The sequence below is a fragment of the Megascapheus bottae genome, chromosome 35 (genome assembly GCF_031878675.1).
Source record: "Megascapheus bottae isolate mThoBot1 chromosome 35, mThoBot2.hap1, whole genome shotgun sequence".
In the NCBI taxonomy this organism is placed as follows: domain Eukaryota; kingdom Metazoa; phylum Chordata; class Mammalia; order Rodentia; family Geomyidae; genus Megascapheus; species Megascapheus bottae.
In genome coordinates, this window is record NC_143543.1 from 5,240,909 (window position 1) to 5,265,363 (window position 24,455).

The window sequence follows — 24,455 nt, forward strand, 5'->3', positions numbered from 1 at the left end:
GACTGTGGGGGGCCCCTCGGTGGTGTCTTGCTCAGGATTCCCAGCTGGAGGATGCCCCGCTCAAGAATTGAGGGGGCTCAGATGCTGGCTCCTATTTTCCCACACCCCCTTCCCACTGTTGTAAGGCAGGGTCCCAGCGCCCTCCACTCTCCAGATCCAGTGGCCTGGGAGAGGAGCCTGGTGGGCGGGTGGGAGCTGCGACAGCTCCGCCTCCCCTGGTGGGATGCTGAGTCATAGGGTCCGCCCGCTTGTCAGTCTCCAGTCAGAGGGCTGGGTGTTGAGCTCCTTGGGCGGGTGGGAGTTGGGACAGCCCCACCTCCCTTGGTGGGCTGCTGGGTCTTAGGTAGCCTGCCTGTCAATCTCTAGTCAATGGCCTGAGGGACTGGGCTGTTGAGGGAAGGGACAGGATTCTAAATTCCTTGCCCCCCTGCTCCCACCAGTCTTTCTCGGGCGGGGTGGAGGGGTCTGAGTTAAGTTCTATTGCTTGGCACCCGCTCTGCTTTCCTGATGTGTTTGGGGACGCGCTGTATTACTCATGCCTCTGCGTCCGTCTCCACGGTGGTGGGGAGTCTTTCACTCCCATCGGGTCTCCGCCCCCGCCTGTGTTCTGCGTCTGGGTTCCACTGCTTGCTGTTCTGGTTCCGTGTCTGGGTTCCGCTGCTTCTGCCTTTCTCTGGCCCTGTTCTGTGCTGGTTTCTGTAGCAGTTGGGCTCCTGGCCTGGTGCCCTCCACTGCCGCCGCTTTTTGTGTCTTGGAGCTGGTGCCAGCTGCCACTTTTCGCGGCTTTCGGCGGCTTTCGGCGGCTTTCGCGCCTTGGATCCAGCAGTGAGGGGTGGGGGAGGGGTCCTCGCGTTCCGAATTCTTTGAGAAAGTTGGATGTGAGCTTTATCTGGATTTCTTTTCCGGTTTGAGTCCTTCTTCGTTGCTTTTTGAGTTTGTTGTTGTGGATTTCTTAAGGTAGTTGGCTCGAGGGACTCCCTGGTTCTCTCTTTTTGTCAGAGAGAGCTAGGCAGTCTCGGTGCCATCTTCCTTCTCTCCCCATTATTTTTCAATTCCATTACAATACCCAGTTTCATGAGCTCCTGTGCCCAGATGTAGTGGTGGAGCTGTAAGTATGGAGTAGCATCTACATCAAGAGCAGTTTGTCTGCTTCGGAGAATCACAGCCAAGATGAAAACACCCATATAGAGACCATAGATCCACCTTTCTAACCTTGTTTGTGGAAGAAGCAGACCTGGTGATATATCTGGCTAAGATAATACTCCCTGTTTGAAGTAAAGCCTACATCATGAGTGCTTTTATGAGAACAATGGATTATGGTACTGGCCATGTGCTACAAATCAGCCACATCGTAAAGGGAGAGAAAGATACAGGAAGTTCCTAGTTTTCACCAAACCTACAATCAGATCTGTCATACTGAGTGGGGAAAGGAATACTCCTAGAACATACATGGTTTTGGAAAGCCAGATTTCTTTTTTTCATATATATTTCATTGTAATTAATAGAAGGGTTATAGTATATTCACCAGATAGAAGGTGCATTACTTCACATGCAATGATACATTTTCTCATGTCTTGGTCCTCTTTCCCTCTTCCCACCCCCACCCCTCATTTGTTTTCCCTATTCCTTATCCAATTTCAAATAACCAAATATGCATATATACAATATCTCAGATAAGGTGAAGTACTGCAACAATAGAAGATAGCCAAAGGACAGCAATAAGATGAGAAATAATATAGTACATTAAGGACAACAATCACTCATTACATGGAAACCATGGGTTTTTGGAAACCCAGATTTCTATGAAGGATGAATCATCTTCTGTTTGAGGACATCAGAGCATATGAGAACACTTTCACAAAGCAACACAATGCAATAGGAAAGCAAAGCCCTAATCCTGCAATTGGAAACTCAAATAGCACACTGCAGCATTATAATAAAACCATCACATGCACCCTAAAAAGATATTTTCCTTTGAAATATCACAGCATATAATAGCAGTCATAGCATGGGGAGTCTATAGTTGATTGCTATTGAGCCAATCAACCAAGAATCCAGCAAGAAATGGGCATGAAATCTAAACTTTCAATGGGCAGCTGTCACCTTTGCAATATTCTACAAATTACAGGATGTGTCCCATTAGTTTAGTTCAGGAGGTTGTTACAAATGTGACAAATGCACCCAAACTCACCTTAAACACAACCAGTTGTTTGCCTATTTCTCTTATTACCAGACATGTTAGCTTGTTCTGGTTAGAGATAGGATGGAATTCTTTGAACTATAATGTTCAAGAACACTTAGAGGCTAGCCAAGAATTGTGCTCAAGACTTCTAACAATGAAGCACATGTCCATAGACATTTGTCTATACCCAAAAGGAACCCTTAACAACATTTGAACTTTATGGCTAATTCTTACACCCCGAAGTCCAGATCAATGCTGCCATGGAGTGATTCAAGCCAGATGTTATAATGCTGGCAGGGATAGGGGAACTATAACAGCTACTTCAATAATTAAGCACTTTCCAGTAAGGCATGTTCTCTAGCACCAGTTTCTCAGGACTAAATATGAAGCAGGCAGTACTTACCTCAGCAATCTCGAGGAAAGAACAACCTAGCCTTATCTCCTCATGAGCTGTGTGGTTAAGAAACACCCACCATCATCAGATGCAGCTCCTTGAAGTTGTCTAATGTTTGCTCCTCTGGAAAAATACTCCTCTGGCAAAATGAACAATTAATGCCTCAACTACAGATGAGTTAGACTCGAAGTTGGCGTAGGCAAGATAGTTTAGGTCTCATGTTGAAAAAATATTCTCATGTAAATCTGATTCAGACAACATAAACACAATCTCTCTTATGTCCCCCAAGATTCTAGTTATGAGCAAAATTTGCCCACACAATGATATGCCGGTCAAGAGCATTCAGACAATTTTTGTTTATGTTCCACCCACAGACAGCATGATATTGAGTAACAAAATCAGTAAGAATTAGCCATGAAGGGAAAAATAGAATAGTCATGAGTCCCAGGCCCAACTAGAGTGCCGGGGCCTACGGGCAGCAAATTGTGGTTCCTGAAATAGGGCGCAGGGACTGGAAAAATTAGAAGAGAGACAAACACATCGGGTCCGGGAGGTCTGCAGCCCAGGCAAAAACTGCAGCTCCCATTTATTCTCAACTCAAAGTTTATATCCCTTCTTGAGACCAGGGCACTGCCAGGTGTTACATCCAGATGGTTAATCAGGGAACTGTTGGGGGTTACATTCATATGGTAAATCTCAGATCAATTGAACAGGAGAAGGCCAAAAAACAATAAGACAATCAAGCAATTATCTGATGCAAATCAAAGTACAGTTTGATTCCACTCTTGCTCCCGACACTAGAGAAAGTATTTCCAATAGGGTTTAAGCAAGTATTTTCTGTGAAGAAACTGAAACATCCTTTCTAGAATATTCTGCCCTCCCACCTTTCTAAAGTGATGGGGGAAATGCTTGTGTTCTATTACCCCATCAATCACACCATGGCTGTGGCATGTTGCCACAGAGGTGCTCAGGAGCAGCTCACTCAGCAGTAACAACCCCTTCTCCACGAGTTAGAAGTATGCAGACAGGTTTTTATCACAATGGAATATAACTCCCCTCTCGAAGGACATCAGGTTTGAGATGATATTGTGAGTAGAGTTTTCTGAAAATTAAAAGCCATGACCCTATTGAACAGTCTATAACTTAAATAAAAATTGCTTCACTACGTAAAGACGATACCTGAAATTACTATAGATTTGTCTTGTAAAGACAATGATCAGAATCCTCTGAGGTCCCCACCATTTTGTTTTTTTGTTTTGACTACAAAGTAAAGTTGTCTCTGCCAAAGAAGACTACATAATTCTTAACTTCAATCTGTTCTTAGTCCATTGGCATTTAGAGCAAACACTTAAGTTCCTTAAAGCAGAGCTACTTTACACCAACTGTAGGCATCAAGGTAATTCACTAGAAAACAGCCCAACTCTGTTCTGAGGCATGTGCTTCTGTGGTTGAGAGAATAATCAACTTTTATCTGTTTCCTTCAATGCCACTCAACAATGCTCTCATCTATAGATTACAGCCTTCTGGGCACTGCGGTGCTGTTCCCTATTCTTCTGTGGAGAGTACAATGCAGTGACCACATAGTGATGTCTTAGAATTTATGATGAGGGTGCATTTTCCTTACCCATCAATCCTTTTCCCTGAATTGCACTTAACATTTAGGCCAAGACTCAGATCCCAGGAATGCAAAGTACTGTCTCAACCTACTGCCTTTTCTCTGCATACATGTCAGATTTCTTCAGAAATGAGCAGAACATCTTGGCTCAAGAGCTTCTCACTAGTGAGATAAATCACTTGTAAGATTCATAGTTAAATCATAGTTAAAACACTCAGGAAATTCAGAAATGTTCCAATAGTAATTTGCAAGTGGAAATAATCTCCACTCTATACAGAATAATGAATTATTCTCTCCTTTATAGAGAATAATTGAAGATGCTAAGAAGGTCATAAGATTGACAATGCAGCACATTACAGAAAACATGTGCAATTGTATCCTGAAATACAATAGCCATCAGCAACTACAGTCCTTCAAATATGAACTTTAGTCACTACACAATGGAGGGCAAGTCAACTACCTTCATGAAATCAGGAAAGATAACTCTGCTTCCTGATCTAAAACTCAAAACAGCACAGATGGCCAACAGACACATATACTATAGAAAAATACCAAGTCCCTTAAGGAAAGGCAAGACATAGAAACAAACTGACTTCCACCATGTAAGCATTCCAGATTAAATAAAGGGAAGCCTTCCAGCCAAGCCCATTCCACCTCCTTGTCTACCCATAAGCTTTCAAGATTTTTAATTCAATAAAATGTGGATTCAATTCTGTGCAAAGTAAGGAAACCAAGGGGCAAAGAGTGAACAAATTCCAGTGAGATACTGAGTATGCTCTCTCCTTCAAAGAGCAGTATGCCCTTTTCCAAGCAGGAGAAACCACCATAGGTGAACGAAGTCTTCATGTCAAGTCATCTAGTTCTTTCAGTTGTCAACTCTCTGCACTCCTAATTGAATAAAGACAGAATTACAAAGCTGGATGCCAAGATACAACAAAGTAATGACAATGCTCTGAGGAAGTAGTGCTAACAAGCCGTTTCAAGAAATGAACATTCATGGTGAATATAATGTAACCCTTCTCTGAATTACAATAAACATATCTGAAAAAAAGAAATGAATATTCACCAAATATGGTCATGATGGCTTTACTAGGTAGATTCAGAAACAGATCCATGAACCAAATTAACATTGTACCTGGAATATAAAATACATGTAGCCATCTCCCATTTTTTTTCAACTATCCACATCCACACATTCTGAAAATTAAGTCTGAGAATATCAGGGAACTGGTGAATGGTAATTTCCCTTGTTTTCCATAAAGGAATAGGATATGGTTGGTGTGCTGAAATTTTGATCCATTATGTCCATTATGTAACTCAATCTCACTTTGTTGCTGCTGAGGCCCTGCCCACCGAAGACATCCTAACTAGTTCAGCACAGGAGGAAACTTTTAAATGCCTAGTCTTGCTCAGGACCCTTCAATACATAGAGTGTCATTTTGAGAGATTGTCTATGTACAAATGTTTTTAGAGTTTTTATGTATGTTTTTGCTTTGGGGACTTGAACTCTGGGCCTGGACTTTGTCCCGGAGCTCTTCACCTCAAGGATACTACCCTATCCCTTGAAAAACAGCACCAGTTCCATGGCTATTCATCTTTAACCACTACAGTGTAGCTTGGATTCATCTATTCAGGAATTGGCAAATACTACACATGTCAATTACTACAGAAATGTTATAGTACTCAGTCTCCATTCTGCCTTCAAAGCTTTGTGATGTGTTAATACTTTACTCAGGTTGCCATTAGTTACTAGAGACCTACTATCATAACCACATTAATATGAGCTGATGTCTTCAAACTTGTAGGCAAAGGTGAGGCACCTGCAGAGATTCAAGAAGAATTGCTCCCATCATTGCCATGATTCTTTGTTAACAGACTTGGAAATAGTAAGAACAGCGTCCATCTGGTGCCCCCAGAGTGCAAAATCACTCATTATATAGAACAGCATATTGATGATTTGCTCATTCTAAGGGCAAGAACAACTTTAGAGGACACTGGTCTCTTAGCACAGCTAAAGAGACACAGTTCCACTGACAGGATACTCTGCGTTGTGCCCAAGAAACAAATGCTGTACAAAATACTCCCATTTTTCAACACCAGAGGCATAAATAACAGCATGGAAAATGTCTAGTGAATTTTGTCCATCACATGAATGGCAGTCTGACATTTTTGCTAGTGAGAACATGCAAACTTTCCACAGAAATCATCATAGATAATTCTGCCTGAGTTCAGCTTCCAAATATCTTACTGAAGTACCTGAACTGAACCATCAACTTATCAAAGCACCATATACAAAAGAATGTTTCCCAAGCAGTCATTCAATATTTTAGACATATCACAGCAAGTATTTTTTGACCAAAACCAGAGTCAAGTAGTTCCAATAGCCACTTCTCAAACTCACATCAACACAGAGACAAGGTAATCACCATGTCTATCTTTCCAATAAGCCACATTGTAAGCTTCTCCAGAATATAGCATGGACATACATTTCCTGCCAGCCAGCTGCAGGATGAGCGGGACATCCTATGACTGCTAGCATACAAACCAGCATATGGAAGGCAAAGACAAACCATTCTGAGAGCCTATACACAAGGGAAAACTGTTTCATGAGTAAAGAGCTGTATGATTATTTAACAGCAAGGAAGCTCACTGACTTCTTTGGTACTCGCATAGACTTTCAACTTTGAACATTTTAGTTATAATAATGCTCCAGTAATGTCAACAGTTACACAAAGCATCCAGATTATATCTCCGTCAAATGAATTAGATACTAAGACAATGTTACAGACAGCTAGCCAGACTTGACCTCTATTATCCCCAATTATACACACCCACCCACCATACCTAATCAGAATATAAGACTGACAAAAACCTACACATCATTTCAATATAGGTAAATACCACATGACAGCAAACACAGAAAATTTCAGGTTATTAAGAAGAAAAATATCTGGAGTCGCCTGTGTCTACAGATAATCTATTTGTCTTGAGCATTAGGCTATGAGTTAAAATTTAACCCCTAGAGGGCTACCTCTATTCAAACTCACAGAATATGTTGTAGGATAAGACATTTCTTCTTGCCTTGTGTTTGAGCATTTGATCATAATTTGATAACCAGCTGCTGCAAGTTTAATAGGTCATTCAAGGGTGAAGGTAGCACAGATTAATATTCAGACAAAAAGAGGCAATTATAAATACTTTCTGTAGAAATAAATGCAATTAATCATGTGCTTCTAGGTCACCTTTTACTTTCACCATCATGTTAAGGATAATTCTTTCAATAAGTGTCCTGATATCTCTGGTTCCCTGCTAATATCCTAATAAAAGATTCTACCTATGCCTTCTCATACTCCAAGGAAGTGATCAAACATTTTGGCTCAAGAAGTCCCTCGGTTGATGAGTGGATCAACAAGTTGTGGTATTTGTATACAATTGAATTCTATGCTGCTGTCAGAAAAAAACCGACATTGCCCCATTTGTTAGGAAATGGAAAGTCTTAGAAAAAATCATATTAAGTGAAGTAAGCCAGACTCAAAGGAAATTAGGCTCAATGGTTCCCCTCATTTGTCATAATCAGTAGAAACCTTGGGTTCTACTAGCAGAGATCTGCAATAGTGCAAAACTTTGATACATAAGGCCATATAGTATGAAGCTAATTGAAAAGACCTCCAGGATATTGAAACAAAAGCCACACAATGAATGATTGTTGTCCTTAATGTACTATGCTATCTCTCATCTTTTTTGCTGTCCCTTTGTTATCTCATATTGTTACTGTATCTCACTTTGTTATCTGATATATTGGATTTATTTGTATTTGGTTATTTGAAATTTGATAGGGAAGGGGGGAAAACCAAGATGGGGGGTGGGTGGAGGGTAGGGTAATGGGGACCAAGACATGTGAAAGGGTATCAATATATGTGAATTAATGCACCTTCTATCTGGCAAATATCATGTAATCCTTTTATTAATTACAAAAAAAGAATAAAAATGTCTTGCTCTGACTACTAGACATTTGGCCATGGCCTTTACTTCTGCACACTGCCTCAGGTAAACAACATTTCTGAAGCTCAGATTCTGAATCCACAGCTGTTTGCTTTGACTGAGAAATTGTTCTTACTGGTGAATGGAGCATAGAGAACACATGTATTTTAATCCAAAAAAAAACCTATCAACAACCATGTGGGCTCAGGCTATGAACAAAACTAAAGTGGCTGTCCAAGAAATTTTGACAGATTTGATTAATATTTTGCGTTTCACATTTGCATAGAATTCTAAGAACATAATCTAAAAAAGCACAGGTAAAAGAGCATTCAAAATACCAGTCACAAGAGCCAAATAGATACAGATAGACAAACAGGCCCCCGAAACAACATTCAACTAGGTCCTGCAAATTCTGAAGCATCTCTTGCCGGACCAGGGACTTGGAAACTGAGCTCACTCTGTACAGAGCTGCCTCCTTAATGAGGCAACATTTCTCTTTCCTGGTGGTGATCTGAGGAATAGATTACATTTGGGTGGAGAAAGAAATAGCTTATGTGGAATATATCGCATTGGAAGACAGTTTTTGAAAACAGAATAACCAAAGCAAATTCTTAAGATTGCTCCCTCATCCCTCAATCTAAACTCAAGTTTTTTATGGTCATTTATCCTCATGTGCAAGAGCCCATGCCTACGTTTGAAGACACCACCCTGGCCCACAATAGTCAGCACATATATGTCAAAGCTTTGACCTGGTTGAGCTTGTGAGTCATAAATTTCCCACTTCTCTTGTAGATCCAGCTACCCCTTTGCTTGGACATTGTCCCTGAGCTCTTTAGTTCAAGGCTACCATCCTACTCTTGAGCCAAGCCACATTTCTGGTTTTCTAGAGGTTAATTGGAGATGAGTCGCAGGTCCTTTTGTTCTGTGGCTGGCTTTGAACCTTGATCCTCAGATCTCAGCCTCCTGAGTAGCTAGGATTACAGGTTTGAGCCATCATTCCTCGCTAGTTCCCAGTATATTGAGGTTGGAAGAAGGCTGCAACATGACCTTTCTTGATTTTAACAGATGCTTGTCGCCTTAAGAACATGATATTTTGTTGTAACAGTACCGAGCAACAAACAACAAGACAACTTAGAATTCAGCCTGCAGGGTTTCTGGGGACATATGTCTGCTTACAGTTGCTACCTTTCTAATAGACTCACAATTAGACCTCTCTAGACATGGCTTCTCAATCTCATGATCAAATTTCCATATAACTATCTCATTGTGCCCTGATACGAGGGTACCTGAGGGTATGTGCCCCAAGAGCAGCAATGCTACTGTAACCAACCTATTGATGAAATGTTTTAAAATTTCTTCCTCTTCAAGGTGCTCAGATATTAGGGGTTGTGATTGGTTTATGGGAAAGGATACATAAGCCAGCCTGTTCTGCTAGCAAGGGGGAAAATGTGCTTCTCAATTTTGAATGTTCTAATCTACATTTTTAGTATTCAATGTGACCAAGTAGAAATGGCAGGGAAGAGTAATGTCTTTTGAACTGACGTTCTCAAAACATGTGTTTAATACCTTCCAAATGTATTTTTATTATATGTTATTGTCTGGCTAATGTACAGCTCTATTTGTGAAGTAATGGGGGCACTACTTCTCGAACCGTGGTATCTCAAGATTTTGTCCCCCTTTCCCTTCTTCAGCCCCTCACAATCATTTTTTTATCTTCCCTATTCAAACAGACATACACACAATATGCCAGTTAACAAAGTCAGATACAGTAACCACATGAGAGACATCATAAAGAGAAAAGGGGTTTTAATTTAATGTGAATTATGCTCTTGTGTAAAGAGAATGCTTTTAGTTCAATCAGGTAAGATTATACTGGGCCATGTGTAGTCACTGTGACAGCTTTATTGGCTTTGTGTCTGACTTAGCACATTTGTGACTAAAGACTAGATTTTGGGGGGCCAGTATTAGAGCTGAACTCAGGGCTTGGGCTAAATCTCTCAGCCTGTCTGTGATTAAGTCTAGTGCTCTTCCACTTTAACCACAGTGCCACTTCCAGCTTATTCTGTGGTACTGAAGAATCCAGCACAGGGCTTTATGCATGCTAGTCAAGCACTCAACCCCTAAGCACCATTCCCAAACCCTAGGAAAAATTTTGTAAATACATACAAAGCTTAGCAGGCCTTTGGCCACTTAAAAGGCTGAACCTTCTTAATTTTTCTTTCTCAACGACATCCAAATCTTGTGAAGGACTTCCCAGTCTCTTAAGTCTTCTTGAACCCACATTCTCTTAAGACTAAGAAATTTTGTGAGATCTCTTCATGGTAGGCCCATCTATGGATCAGATCACTCCCCTTCATTTCGCAGGAGAAGAAAAATTTTTTAGCTACTTAGCCTCTCTCTCCATCAAAACAGAGGCACACTGCCAATCTGCACATGCTTTTTGATTTGTAAAGGATCTAGGCCTCTCTCCATATTCAGATAGAGAGCAGGAAGAAGATAGTGATCTTTAAACAGCCATGACCACCTTTAAGGAACCCAATATAGTGTTTTATGGTGAGAGGTTCTAGCAAAAACTAAGGAATTCTCATGCGCTTCAGGATACTCTATGAAACCTGAGAATTCTCTTTACCCCTTGGGAATATGGACTGAACTACTTTCACTGAAGTTTTAAGTCTAAGCACCAGGGCTAGGCAAGGGTTTCAATTGCCGATCAGAACAGTGAGCAAAAATCAGAGCTGTTTACAAGGAGACAAATTCAGAACTTCCATTGACTGGAGACAGTGTCATCAGTAATGGAGTACAGCATGACTACCAGACAAGAGTCTGCTGAAACACAGGACAAAATGTGAGCAAAAATTCCAAGATTCCACACCATGGACAAATCCAGGCTGGACACCAGGATGTCCATAGCGGTGTAGATCACACTGGCCACACAATAGGACATAATGCAGGATATCTTTGGCTTAACATTGTGAAGGGAAGATGAAGCAAAAGCATCTAATATTTGTCAAAAAAGAACTTTTCAATTGTACAGCTTAGATGATTCTTATATATGGTAAGGGGAAAAAAACCCTGCCTTTCATCACTTACTGGAAACTAATTGCCCTTTTATTAACACATGGAAGACTTGTAAGTTCTGATCCCTACTGTGTATTAAGGACAGCAGCTTGGGCTGTGAAGGTGGAAGATCCAAGCTGGAGTCCTGGTAACACATAATGTTTTCTGAACTGAGCCAAGGCCTCTCATGTAGAGTAAGGATGAAGAACAGCCAATGCCCAACCCTAAAGTACAAAAATGGTCAGAGGACAGAAGCCTGAATCTCTGGGATGAAGCGTAAGTATTGGCAGGAGACAAAAATAGGACTCTAGTACCGGCTTCAGCCTAATACTATGCAGAGCTGCACAAAACAGTGGAAAATAAACTGTTATCATGGGAAATCAATGTGCAAAGGGAAAAGGTCTAGGGATCAGAGTAATGATACACCCCTAGTAGTGGTGGAAGAGGTTTTGTCTGAAGCAGTATAGAAAATGGGCTTAGGAGTCAAAGTCTATCAAATAAGGCTGGGCAGCTCCAACCAGTCTACTCTCTTATTAAATTTTACACACTGTTCATCATCAGATAATATGTAGTGGACTATGAAGTGGCACCTTGAATGGTAGATAAGTCATTTCAATAAGCTGTGCTTCAACAGTATGATAGACTTGATAGGGCCAGCAGTATTTTTCTAGAAGTATGTTATTACAGGAAATGCACTCATTCTCAAAAGCAACTTAGATGCATGGCTCCGTAACCCTCAATGAATTAGAAGTCAGTGTAAAACTGGTTGCAGGTGTTGAAGTTTTGCCTGTTTTCCTGAGCCATTTCAACAGTGTGCTGCTCAACTGAAAAGACTGAGTACCAAAAAGCCTGGGGAGGGGTTCAGTAATCACTTCTGACCGGCCTAGGAAACATTTCCCAAACAAGTAGATGGAAACATGTTCCAGTGAGACCAAATAATTTCTCTTCTGCAGAATCTAGGATCTAATACAGGACATAAGCATGAATGGACTATTTGAGGGTAACCAGCAGGAGGTAGGAGAAAGCACAAGGCAAAGGGAGGAAATGGTAAAATTCAGGCATAAAATGGGCAAAAGTTTGTAACAAATTGTACTCAGGACAGGAATATGGATTAGAAATAAAATTGTAAAGTAATTTAGGAGTTCCACGTATTCATAGAAGTACCACAGTGAAATCCCTCCCTTTGAATATTGTAGACTGATTTTTCCAAAATTTCACCTCTTTCCTTTCAAGAATTTAGAGGCTAGAAATGTGGCTAACGTATGAGTGTGCTTGCCTAGCATGCAAGGCCTAGCTTGATTTCCTCGGGAGCACATAAAGAGAAAAAGCCAGAAGTGGCACTATAGCACAAATGGAGTGCCAGTGTGTAGTAAAAGAAGCTAATGGATGGTGCCCAAGGCCTATGTTTAAGCCCTGAGTCTGGGGAAATGAATTTATAATACAGAGGTTAATGCATGTAGGTAGAATATACCTAACCTAAATAAATCTAAATTCAATACATGCATTAAGCAAGCCAATAATGAGAGACAAGTTCTTCTGTGGTTTTACCCTTGGAAGAGGACAATCATAGGCCTCAGATTCACAGAACCTAACTGGTCAGTGAGTAGACACTTCCTACCACAGATCAGATTATCCCCAAAGCAAGAGACAGGCTGTGGAGACATAGCCCACAGCAGACCTTCTGAAGGAGATAGTCCCCACATGTGATTTAAGCCTGAGATAATTTTCAGGAATATGGATGGTCTAGGAAGGAGAGAAGTACTGGATTTCTGACACCTCTCAGAAGAAAGGACAGCTGGTATTCACCCTACCACAGCATTCTTTCCAAAACGATCAGTCAACACAGCAAGTCTGGGGTTGAGCAGCCCCCACACTTGCTCCCTGTTTCTCTTGCTAGCACCTGGCAAAGGGCACTAAGTAAATAGCCCTAAGGTGAAGAAAAGTATCTCGTGCCGACCCTCACCCGCAAGGATCTGACACACGATACAGGTTGCAAGAAGCTTCTTTATTCTCCTGGTTCTCCTCCTTCTTTCCTCCTTACTCCGGGTATATATGTACAAGCTCACCAATAGGAATAGGCCACCTCAAACACTCCACCAATCATCTCCTGCCACCCACAGTACATGCACCTGGCACTCGCTCGATCACGCAGTAAAATGGAGAACAGCATGCTTCCGCATATGCACAGTGCAGGCTTCCGCTAAGCAGTAGGGGCGCATGGTCAGCCATGCCTGATTGCATCAGACCCTCATTCCAGGAAGTGAAGGTATGGCCGCCAGGTCCGTGTGCCGCTTCCCACAGCTCCCCCTTTTTTCTTAAATTAAGCAAGGGATGGTGCCTGTCTTAGATGGGGGAGTCGGGAGACATTCTTACCTGTCATTGATCAAACTGCAAGGCTCTGATGCAGCGTCTGTCTTAGGTTGATATGTTCCCACTCCCTTCCTCACCCGTCTTTGACTACCGATCCATCATGCTGAGCCATACTTGCGGGGACTCTCCTGCTGACAGGGCGGCAAAGGCCTGCCTCACAATGGTGTTCTGCCATGACATGCGCGCGCGCAACTTACACATGACCACTAACACTGCAATCAAAGCACACCCCAACAGGCATACTAGTGCGGCAATTCCAGCCCATTCCTTAACAAAGGAGAAGGCAGAGGACATCCCGGGCAATACATCAGGCAAAGACATTATTTCTACCCTAGTAGCATTAACAGCATAAATTTCCCCACGCAACTGATTAGTAAGATTATCAAACTCAATGGTCCAAGTTCCAACCAGTAGGCGACCCAGTTCCCTGGATAAGTTCGACACTCGGCTCGCATCAAAGGCTACTGAAGTTACACAAAGTCCCCCCAAGGATGAAATACACCCCTTCCCTTCTAACTCATACAACAGATCCACTTGCTCTTGAAGGAGGTCAACTCTCTGGTTTAAAATCATAAGTCCAGGATGAAGATGAAGATTAGTCTGGACTTGGGTGGTTAGGCCTTGCGCAGTATTTTCTGCCAAGTGATTGAGAGCGGTGGCGGTTGGAATGTCAGTAGCCAAGGATACTGCAGCGGCGGTAGCTGCTGATAAACGCAGTTTTTAAGGCCCCTCCCAATAACAAGGCAGCTGCATTCATGGTCATACAACTGTGCGACCCACACAATAGCCACATATCAAAAGGGTTTTCTGGCCTGTGCTGTTTAGGGTCCCCATAAGTAAAATTAAGGCCATTAAAGGTAGAATTCACAAAGGTAACAATTTTGGGGGTAAATATACAACCATGCGCCAATGGTGAATAGCGATTACTTTGACAATCTGTCCACTCATGGGGCCAATTAACATGACCCCGGCATCTGGGAAACATCAATGCGGGGAAAAAGAGGATGAGGAATTGCTTCCAGATATGGCGGGCGCTAGCCCATGAATAACTACTGCCACTCCGGAGTGGCTGGCTCCATCAGGGTTGCCAAAGTGAAAATATCCTAACTGCTGTCTATGTAAAAGAGTACAAGGTGCTGTACGATTAATGGACAGACATAAAGATCCTTCTAACGCATAGCTTGAAGCATTAAAAATATGAGATTCTAAATTATTACTAACGCAAGGCAATCCCCAAGAACAATTAGTAGTAAACAGAAAAGGATACACTTTGGTAGAATTAGTTAGCGGCATTGGTAAAGGAAATGTTTTCAGGATGGTCCACAGGGTCCGGTGTGCAGTCCCCTCCGTTGGCTGGAGTAGAAAAATTATTACTCCCAGCATCCACACCTTCCGGATCCACATGTTCATCTGGCGGTGATACAGGTCTGGTGAGTCGCTCCGGCACCGATATCAGTGTCGGCTCTGCCTGTGGAAAAACACATACCGCTCCCCGTGCCCTACGTAGAACCGGATCTGGTCCCTTCCATTGCAAGGTAATATTGTCCTTCCATAGAATCCAGGAGCGTTGCTCCAATGCAGGGATATTATGTCTATCCGCGGCCGAGCGACCATCCTCATCCAAATTTAAAAAATTTAAAGTAAGGAGGGAAATATTAACTATGTCTTTTGGGCTTTTATAATGGCCTTCTATTCCCCCTTGTTGTTTTAAAAACATACTTTTTATGGTTCGATGAGCGCGTTCTATGATGGCCTGACCTTGCGGATTATAAGGAATTCCTATAGTCAGTCGAATACCAAAACAGGAAAGAAAGGAATTAAATGCATTAGATGTATAGGCAGGACAATTATCAGTTTTAAACATTTTAGGTAACTCCCAGGCAACAAAGGAGTAAAGACAGTGCTGGCTTACATGGCTGGCCTTTTCTCCAGCCATAGGTGTGGCCATAATGATGCCCGAGCTGGTATCAATACTTACATGAACAAATTGTAATTTTCCAAAAGAGGGATAATGGGTAACATCCACCTGCCAGATATGGTTGGGCAGTATTCCACGCGGATTTACTCCCAAGGAGGGTTGAGACAATAAAGGTGCACAATGCATGCAGGATTTGACAATATTATGTGCATTTGCACGGGAAATAGTAAACCGCTGCTGCAATGCAGTGGAATTAACATGAAATTGAGAATGAAACAATTTTGCCTGCTCCAGTTGGAAAAAACAAACAATAGTTTTTGTCAACGAATCTGCCAAAGTATTCCCTGCCGTGAGAGGAACTGGCAATTGAGTATGAGCTCTAATATGGCCAATAAAAAACGAAGCGGACCGCTGCTGGATGAAGGCTTGTAAAGTCTGGAAACAGGAGGCAGCAGCAGACTTTTGATCGATGTGTGGTACCACCTCCAAAATATTAACTGAGTTGACTACATACTGGCTATCAGACAAAAGATTAAAGGGTTTATCTCCCACAATTTGAAAGGCATAAAGCACTGAGGCAAGTTCAACTAATTGAGCAGAGGAATAAGTGGTAGGCAGGACATATTTCTTTTCCTCTTTATTAGTATTCAGACTTACTACTGCCCCGACACCGGTGGTGGAACCATCAGTAAATACAGTAGGGCAATTGGACAATGGTCTACTTGAAGTTCTAGTAGGGAACACCATAGGTACCTTAAGGAGGAATTGAAGCCACGGGTGCTTGGGGTAATGATTATCAAATTGGGCTGTCACTGTACAATTAAGTATTACCCAATCATCATTATTATTTATTAACCAGTGAACTTGTTGGGAAGTAAATGGCATTACTACTAAGGCCGGCTGGCAGCCAAAAATGGCAATCGCTTTCTCCACTCCTACATAAACAACAGCGGCCACAGCTGAGGGATAGGTTCTCAATATTTTGGAGGGGGTGTGTTTAAGATAAATTAGGCATACGGGGCCATCTTGCCATAATACCCCAAAGGGGTCTCTCACATTGGGTATCACCATGAATTCGAGTGGCTTACTTGGATCCACTCTGTTTACCTGGCTGTTTTGTAAACCCGCCTGTACCTTCTGCAATGCTTGACGCGCCTCAACTGTCAAGTATCTAGGGGAATTCAAATCACTGTCACCTTTTAATATATTAAATAAAGGTGCCAATTCACTATTGGATAATTTTAGGTATGGCCTGATCCAATTTATATGCCCTAGCAATTTTTGAAAATCATTTAAGGTCTGAAGTCTGTCTACTTGAACGTGCAATTTCAATGGCTGCACTAATGTGGGTAACAATTTTGCACGTAGATACTGTTAACTTTTACCCATTTGAATTTTCTCCGGGGCAATGATTAACTTATATGACTGGAGGCATTTTTTAACCACCTCGAGGGCCTGCAGTAGCATCTTTTGATTAATGCAGCATAACAAAATATCATCCATGTAGTGGTAAACAAGGACTTGAGGAAAACCTTTTCTAGCCTGTAATAAAGCCCGGGCTACATAAAGCTGACATAGTGTAGGGCTATTGGCCATACCCTGAGGTAATACCACCCACTCATACTGCTCATCGGGGTGCATATGATTAATCACGGGAAGCGTGAAGGCAAAGAGGCAAAAATCATCCTTATGAAGGGGGATGGAGAAAAAGCAATCCTTAATATCAATAATAATTGTGGGAAAATCTTTTGGGAGGGCAGAAGCAACTGGCAATCCCCTTTGAATTGCCCCCATGGGCAGCATTTGTGCATTAACAGCCCTCAGGTCATGTAACAGTCTCCATTTTCCAGATTTTTTCTTGATTACGAAAATGGGTGTATTCCACGGGGAAGTGGATGGTCTTATATGATTGGCTTGTAATTGTTCTAACACTAGTTCCCTTGCTGCCTGTAATTTCTCCTTAGTGAGGGGCCACTGCTTTACCCAGCAGGGATCATTGTTCTTCCATTGAATGGGTATTGGTTGGTACTCAGCAGTGGCCCCTAGGTAAAACCCAAACCGGCCCTATCAGTTTTAGGAGGAGCTATTCCTGGAGGATAAATAATACCTTGGCCAAGCTTTCCCAATCCTCCGCCGGTATAATGTAGTCTCCCCATCATTTGTCTTAGGGCTGGATCGTCTCTTATGTCAGTGGTTAAGATCGCCCCCATATCATCGAGAACATCTCTCCCCCATAAGGAGACAGGTATGTCAACGATATAAGGTTGAAAAATTCCTTGATGCCCCTCTTGGTCTTTCCATGAAAGGGAGGCCGCACTCTGATTCGGGCTAGTTTCCTCTCCTAATCCTCTCAGTGTCTGCTGAGCTCTTACTACTGGCCAATCTTTTGGCCAGTCCTTTCTTGCTATAATACTCTTGTCTGCTCCTGTATCAAGTAGCCCTGTCATCAGGCGCCCTCCCACGGTTAATGGATATAACGGCCCGTTGTTTAAGGTGACAGCAAAGTATGCCATGGGATCTACACCGGGATGGGCAAAAGTAATAGATAGCACCTTTCCAATTAAATCACTGGAGTTTATAATAACTATTCCCTTTTGTGTGGACACAAGTGCCTGACACTGATCCTCTGGGGAGTCAATAATTAGAGGATGCACTATTAGTCCCTGGAGGGCCATATTGGGCTGACCAGTTATTAATCCTTTTATACCTCCTTTTAATGGGGGGATATTGTTGCTTGCAACACCTGTGGGCCCATTTACGGAGTTAATACCATTCTGGTGGAGGCATGGAGTTCCACAATTTCTCCTCTGTCGGAGCCTGAGGGTTCATGTCCTGGGCACTGGAGGGCGGGAACCACTGTCGTGGGACCTGCTGTATTACCCCGTACATTTGTTGGGGGCCCCGGGGAGGGCCCCGCTGGCATTTTTTGCCCCTTGTGGTGGAAGAATATTTCCCATTTTATCTTTAACTGATCTGCACTCACTGGCCCAATGATTCCCCTTTTTACATCTAGGGCAAAGTCCTGGGCAAAGAATTGCTATGGCGGCCAAAGGGTCCCTGTGTGATTGGGGCACTGAGCCTTTTGATGCCCCATTTGGCCGCAGGCAAAGCATGCCCCCTGGTGGTTGGCTTTAGGCCTTGCTCCTTGGAGTCCTTGTACTATGGCAGTTGCCAGGACCTGTCCCTGTAGGAGGGAGGCGCCATCAATGTCTTTGCATATTTTTATATAGTCAGTCAGGGACTTTCCTTTCCAGGGTCTAATAGCATCTCGGCAGGCCTTATTGGCTTGCTCAAAAGCAAGTTGTTTTACCAATGGCATGGCGCTTTCCGCATCTGGAAATACATGGCCTGCGGCTTTGATTAGTCTATCAACAAAGTCTGCAAATGGCTCATTAGGACCCTGTAAGATTTTTGAAAGTTGATCATGAAGATCCCCTGGGTTGTGCAGAGCCTTCCATGCTCGTTGCGCAACCACGGCAATTTGTTGGTAAACTGCCCCATCATATGAAATTTGAGCCTGAATGTTATCATACTGTTCCTGACCAGTGAGCATATCTACGGTCTAATTTGGGTGGCCACCTTCTGCATTGCGCCGTGCAGTATCGCAGCAATATTCCTGATTGGCAACCTTCCAGACCAAATATTGCCCCCCGGACAAGGTGGAGCGGGCCAGGTTTTCCCAATCCCGGGGTATTAAGTTGAGCTGCGCTATCATCTCATCCACCGTGAGGGTATAAGCAGAGCTAGGGCCATACGTCATCACAGATTCTTTAAGCATTTTGACTTGTTTAAACTCCAGCTATTGGTGATATCTGTGATTTTTGTTGATCCTCCACTACGGGAAAGAAATGCCCTGTCCTGGGGGATTCATTCCAGTCTATAGGATGCCACCTCACTTTCGGCCTCAGCGCCTCGTAGGGCGGGGCCGTGGCACAAGGAGGAAGTGGCAGTGGGGGCCCCAAGAACAACTCCGCCATTTTGCCAGCCACTTCCTCTTCTTCCCCGGACTCCTCCGAAGAAGATGCCTCTCCACCATTACTGGTATGGGAGCAGCGCTCTTGTTCCTCCTTCAATATTTCATTACCCAAGGCTGTTGACTGTTTAAAAGTATCCCGTGGGGAACTCAAGCAGGAATTAATCAGCCCCCACACAGCCAAGCAGCCCGGAGGCAGTGGTGAAACCTCATCTGTCCTTCTTAATGCCTTCCCTAATCTCCCCCAGGATTCCTCATCTATAATATCTACCTCTAAAAACCATGGGGCTCTCTCCTCCACTAGCCGGATGAATTTTTTTTTTACAGTAGCCGACTTTAGAGGCGTGCCATTGGCTTTGAGTAATCCCTTGATGGTAAATTCCATCCGGTTCTGAGAAACTTCGGAGCCCATATTACAACTATCCTCGCTCTCGGCAAACCTAGTTATCCTCTTGTCACTTACTGCGAACCTATAGACGGCTATCCTGGATCGGGGTCCTAATGTCCCTCCTAATGCTAAGATCGAACCCTCACGGGGCTGCCTTACCTGTAGATTACTTACCGGCTGGGTTCAGTTCCCGGGCCCCACGTTGGGCGCCAATATGTCAGGGTCCTTCTTCCCCAGTCCCTCTTGAGGAGGGATGGGGAAAAGCACATCCCAACCAGTCCAAGCCACGAGAGGAGAGGGCCCACTGTCCTCCCGCACTCAGCCTTGCTTTTCTGGAGCATGAACAGAGACGCCACGCAGCTTCAAGGCAGGAATCTCTCTCTTGGCTCAACTCACAGTCGTGCCTCTCGTGCCCCACGCTGGGCGCCAGATATCGCGCGCCAACCCTCGCCCACAAGGATCCGACACACGATACAGGTTGCAAGAAGCTTCTTTATTCTCCTGGTTCTCCTCCTTCTTTCTTCCTTATTCCGGGTATATATGTACAAGCCCACCAATAGGAATAGGCCACCTCAAACACTCCACCAATCATCTCCTGCCACCCACAGTACATGCACCTGGCACTCGCTCGATCACACAGTAAAATGGAGAACAGCACGCTTCCGCACTTGTACAGTGCAGGCTTCCGCTAAGCAGTAGGGGCACATGGTCAGCCATGCCTGATTGCGTCAGACCTCCATTCCAGGAAGTGAAGGTATGGCCGCCAGGTCCGTGTGCCGCTTCCCACAGAAAAGTGAGTGGTTTGCCTTGAATAAAAGTTCTCTTCTATTTCTGTTTTCTGTTTCTCCACAAAAGCTTCCATGACCACAGATCTGTCTCACAACTCATGGAATGTTACAATGAAAATCATAGTCAGAGGACTATAGGTTGCTGCATAGCCACACAGACAAATACTCTCATTGTTGGGAGCCAGAGTGGAATCAAACTGTACTTTGATTTGCATCAGATAATTGCTTGATTGTCTTATTGTTTTTTGGCCTTCTCCTGTTCATTTGATCTGAGATTTACCATATGAATGTAACCCCCAACAGTTCCATGATTAACCATCTGGATGTAACACCTGGCAGTACCCTGGTCTCAAGAAGGGATATAAGCTTTGAGTTGATAATAAACGCGGCGGCAGTTTTTGCCTGGGCTGCAGACCTCCCGGACCCGATGTGTTTGTCTCTCTTCTATTTTTTCCAGTCCCTGCCCCCTATTTCAGGAACCCCAATTTGCTCCGGTAGGCCCCGGCATCTCATGACCTGACAAAACACTTCAAATGCATTGGAACCCATTTCCCTCTAACTCCTTAATATAATTGAAGCCAAGTTCATCACCTAATTCAAGTAAGCAAAACCATCATTTGTAAGCTAGTCTGAAACATCTTCAAATATTTGCACCAGAGTTACTTTTTTTGCTTAAACAATTGGGAATGTAAAGTAAATCTAGGGATGCATACATTTCCAGTTCCCTCACAAGAATTCAAATAAGCAGCTTCAAATTGTGTAGGGCACTCTGTGATAACTGTTGGAATATACAGTCTTTTGTTTTGGAGTCAAGACCTACAAAATTAGTGCTGAAATCCTCTTAAACTTGACAGAGTGAGAATAGTTTGAGAAGGGATTAGCTTCAAACAGCAGTATCAGAAACAGTCTGGACAGAAAAAGAACAGGAGACAGAACCAAACAGATCAAGCATTCAAGGGCTTCATGATCAGCAAGGAGCTCTATATCACATAGCCAGAAATATTGTTTCTAGCCACTCTGCTTACAATGAATGCCTGGGTAGATGCATTGAAACTTGTCAGGCCTTGAAAATAAGGTGAATTGAAGCTATAGTCCAGGCAATGACTAAGCTCAAGTAGGCATGAAATTTGGGCTTTCAACCTAATTGGATTTGGTAAAGACTTGAACAGGGTGGTTGGAGGAAGAAGGGTAAGTGAAAAAGTGAAGTTTCTGCAGTGAAAAGGAGTGAGGGAGGAGTGCCAGACTATGTTGATTTCATCTCGCTGGACATTTACACCTGGGAGATGGCTGGTAAAAATAAGCCTTTAAGTTGAATAAAATCTCTGCTGATTAGAGGCTTAACTAGTGACTAGAAAACTGAAAGAGGCTGGATACCATTCATCAGATGGGCAAGGGAACTAAAGACAGACTTATCAGAAGAGATTAAAAGGGCAGAAAAGCAAATGAGAAAATGCTCATCAGCCATGGTGATAAAGGAAATGCAAATAACAACAACCCTAAGATACCACCTTACCCCAACAAAAATGACCAAGATTTTGAACTCAGACAATGACAGATGCTGGTGGGGTTGTGGAGAAAAAGGAAACCTACTGCATTGCTGGTGGGATTGTAAGCTAATTCAGCCACTCTGGAAAGCAGTGTGGAGGTTTCTTAAAGAACTGAAAATTGACCTTGCCTATGATTCCACCATACCTCTCCTGGGCATCTATCCTGAACATCATAACCCAGGATGTGATAAGGCCACCAGCTCAGCTATGTTCATCTCTGTACTATTCACAGTAGCCAGGTGATGGAAACAATCCAGATGCCCTACTGCAGATGAATGTATATATAAAATGTGATACACACACATGTATACGTGTGTATATATATATATATATATTTATATATATATAATGGAATTCTACAACAGACAAGATAAAATAATGGCATTTGCAGGGAAGCAGATGCATCTAGAGCAAATCATGTTGAGCAAGACAAGTCAAGACCAAAGGAACAAAAGGCGCATGATATCCTTAATATGTGGCTATTAGATCCAAATAGTACAAGAGCGAGGACTCAGAAGTTGCATACCCAATGCTATGGACATGGTATTGGAAATATAATCACAACTACATAGTCATAAGAACTTATGACTCTATAAACAATCTTCTTTTTCATAGATTACTATGTATCTATGACATGCAAACACTTAGATTTGAGAACATAATCAAAATTAGCCTAAGTGCCAGTGATTATATATAGAGATTCCCTTCCTGAGTACTTTTTTGTTAAACAGGTCACTTGAAATATAATGTAAAAATCAATGTTGTTAAATTCTTTAATAAAAAAAGAACAGGGCCAGACTAAGGCCTTATCTCATTTAAAACTCTTGGGAGTACTGCCCTGAGCTTGAACATATGCTTTCTTCCTTGACTTTCAGTGGTCCTTCCAGGTTCAGAAGCTACTAAATGTATCTAGGGACAACCTACTCATGTAGGCTACCTTGTCATGTCTTGGGTTTCCTAAATATAGCAGCCCACTGCTTTTCTTCTAATTATATAATACCAAACCCTTCTCCTGGACAAGTCTTCTACCTGCTCAGTCCTCAACCATTCCTATTGTTTGCTTTATAGATATTCTTTATATATTTACTGTATTTATGTAAAGCTTCACACATTTTTGTTGAAATCCCTTGTCTTTTTAGTTTGAGAGCAGAGCAATTGTTGTCTTTGACCTTTCTTTGTGAAGGGGAAATTTCCACTTGATTCTGCTTAGTTGGTTTATCTTCCTCTCTAGAGATAGTGACTGCCACCCATAATGATCAATGAAGTTTCACTTGGGCACCAAGAGCTGTGAAATGATGCTGGGTCACAACATATTTAGGACACCTTCCTGGGACCTGGGAGTATTGGACCTATCCTATACAACTGAATACAAATATGTCATATGCCTATTCGTTACTTCTGATCAACAAATTACTTAAGTCTCACCAAATGTCTACCTTTGCTAAATTCTGTGCATTTTGAAGGGCAGTTCATATCAGGACCAAAAACTATGTGACCCTGTCTTACAGGTCTTCTATACAAGCACTTGTGTTCCCAATTCCTTTCACAAATATGTAGCAGACAATCTCAGGCAAAGAAGCACTTCTCATTTCAGAATCTAAGTCTCAGTAGTCCCAGATACCTGTGATATTGAACCAAAGTGGCGTTGTGTGTAATCCTAGGGGGAAAAGCTGTGAAAATAATAGGGAAATATCTCACTTCTCACTTGTTTATTCTTATCTTGTTATTTTTAGCAGGGAGATGTAACGGGGAGTGTGGTCCTGCCACAAGAAGAAATTTAGAAATCTAATGTTATATTCTTATGCATCCTTTTGTTATATGCGAATTCCTTTAGGAGATGCAGAGAATGCATATTTTGAGAGAATGAATTATGAGTCTTTCTTAGAAAGCATTTTGGATCCATGTTCCTCAAAGTACTTGAAGATTCTAGCGCACATAACATAGTTAGGAAACTGAGCCATGAGGGTAGTAAAGAGCAGAGAGCAATCTCAACACACCATATCAAGCAGATTCCATGGTTACCTGAGGAGATGGCGTGGTGCAATGGTAGCAGGATAGAGAAGCTGAAACTGGGGCATGGTTAGGGGTAGGATTACAGGGTGATTCAGAATTGAGAGGCTTGCAAGTTCATGGCACAGGCTTGGCAGGTCCTGAAACCTGTTGTCTAAGTCCCCCACCCCCCACCCCAACACACACTCGCACAGGAAGACAGAAAGAGACCCCATAAGCAAGGAGAGGGTAC